At 38.3% G+C, this 1,889-nt stretch overlaps 1 protein-coding gene across 1 annotated transcript in view; it reads left to right on the top strand.

Annotated features, from left to right (window-relative positions):
• LOC101308378 overlaps positions 1–228 on the top strand; it is a 15,582-nt gene extending 15,354 nt beyond the window's left edge. Inside the window, exon 3 of the mRNA XM_004299158.1 lies at positions 179–228. The gene's annotated coding sequence lies outside the window, so the exon portion shown is untranslated. The remainder of the gene's footprint in view (positions 1–178) is intronic.
• Positions 229–1,889: the final 1,661 nt, after the last annotated feature.

The raw sequence follows: 1,889 nt of genomic DNA, 5'->3' as shown, positions 1-1,889 counted from the left end.
ATGCGGTTTCGAGAACGGTTTCACCAAGATGACTGCCCAGATTTGTAGAGGAGCATTTGTAGATCAATTTGGACTCAAGAATCATCCAAATCGGTGATGTCATCTGGGAGTTATGAAGCTCCAAAGTTGGACAGAAAATCAGCAGTTCCGGGAAAGCTGTGCAGCAGTCAAGTTCGAGGCAGTGTTTGGGCTGGATTTTGAGAAGCTTTCTTGGGGGTTTTTTGCACGATTTTGAAGAGTGACATCATTAATATAATTTTCCCAAAAGCCAAGTCCAGATTATATGTGGAAGACATTCAAAAGCTGGCCCAAACATTGATTCTAGTCAAAGAAGGAAACATGGTCTGAAAAGGAAGCTTTGGAGACTTGGAGACTACTTAAGACAGAACCCTAATACAAAAACGAAGCTAAGCCGTCATACAGCAAAAGAGCCTTCACGTTGCTGCATCGCACAAGAATCCATCAAGGGGAAGTCGCCAAGATCATCGTCAACTCCTTCCATTCACAGTTTTCTTCTTCCCTTTGTAATCTTTAATTAACTTTCGAATTTATTTTCTCTGTGTGATTTCTACAACGATGTGTGGCTAGTTTATCTTAGTTAGGGGTGGAGGTTTGAAGCCCCAAATTATGCAATAAACTTTGTTTCACAACCTTGATTTCGTAATTACTTAGTTGGATTGCCTGTTTGGTTTTGATTTATAGAGAACTCTTGCTTGTTTATGTTCATGGATGCATACATAGAACATTATGAACTTGTGAGTGGGGCTAGAATTAGGTTGTTTAATCTCCTAAACGGTTAATACGGCTTAATTCAAGGTAGTAAAACCTATAGGACAATAGGTGAAACCAAATAGAGAGACTTGCATGCTAGGTAGGCGTTCCACACTAGTTTTTGCATACTTGTTCAATCACTTCTATTGATCTTAATGCTTAGAATAACTTGTTGATAGGATAGCGTCTATACCTTGATTGGTTATTCTAAAGGCTTAGTAATGGTGCGTTCATCTTGCATAAGTAATTAAGGGAAGTAATAAGAATTTACGCAGTGCGTTCACGGTTTATTCTTGATTGAACCTTTTCATAACTTGGTAATTGGAATCTTGGTTGTGTGGACTTTGTTTTAAAGCATATTCGGTGGTGAATTTCCTAAATCCCTAACCTCTTCTCTATCATATTTCTCAAACTACAAATCAAAACTGTTTTCTTACTCTTCTGTCTTCTGTATTTCGTGATTTATTTAGTATAGTAAACAAACTCCAAATCCCCTCAAATTTTGTGTGCGTGTTCTTCTGTGTGTGTAGTTTAGTTTTATAAATTTTCATAATTTTCTGAGTAGTGTAGATTAGGTAGTTAATTATATTTTAGTCTGCTGTTCGTCAGGAACAGTAGTCACTTTTGTGACATTGTTTTTGTGTGTGAAATTAAATACCCTCAATCTCTGGCAATGAACGATCCTTGCTTCTTTATACTACAATCGACAATCTTTTGCAGGGTTAAATTGTAAGGCTATTTTAGCCGTACCAGCAGCACCAGATGCGTTATCAAGAATGCCTTCATTAGCTGCAATTATGGGTGTGTCTCAACCAGTACAAGACTTTGTAGTTGAGTTACAACAAGCTTGCCTCAAACATGGTGAAACTGCTACAGTGATACAGCTGCTTCAACAAGGTGGAGAAAAGAAGAATTACAAGCTGGTAAATGCTCAACTGTACTACAAAGATCGAATTTTTGTACCACCAGTGGATGAATGGAGAAGCAAGATAATTTCTGAGTTTCATGGAGGGAAGATTGGGGGGCATGCTGGAAGAGCTAGAACATACAAGAGAGTGACTCGAAGCTTCAGGTGGCCAGGGGTTCAGAGAAATGTGAAAGAGTTTGTAGCTTATTGT

The sequence above is a fragment of the Fragaria vesca genome, linkage group LG5 (assembly GCF_000184155.1).
Source record: "Fragaria vesca subsp. vesca linkage group LG5, FraVesHawaii_1.0, whole genome shotgun sequence".
Taxonomy (NCBI): Eukaryota; Viridiplantae; Streptophyta; class Magnoliopsida; order Rosales; family Rosaceae; genus Fragaria; species Fragaria vesca.
This window is presented reverse-complemented; position numbering and strand designations above follow the sequence as displayed.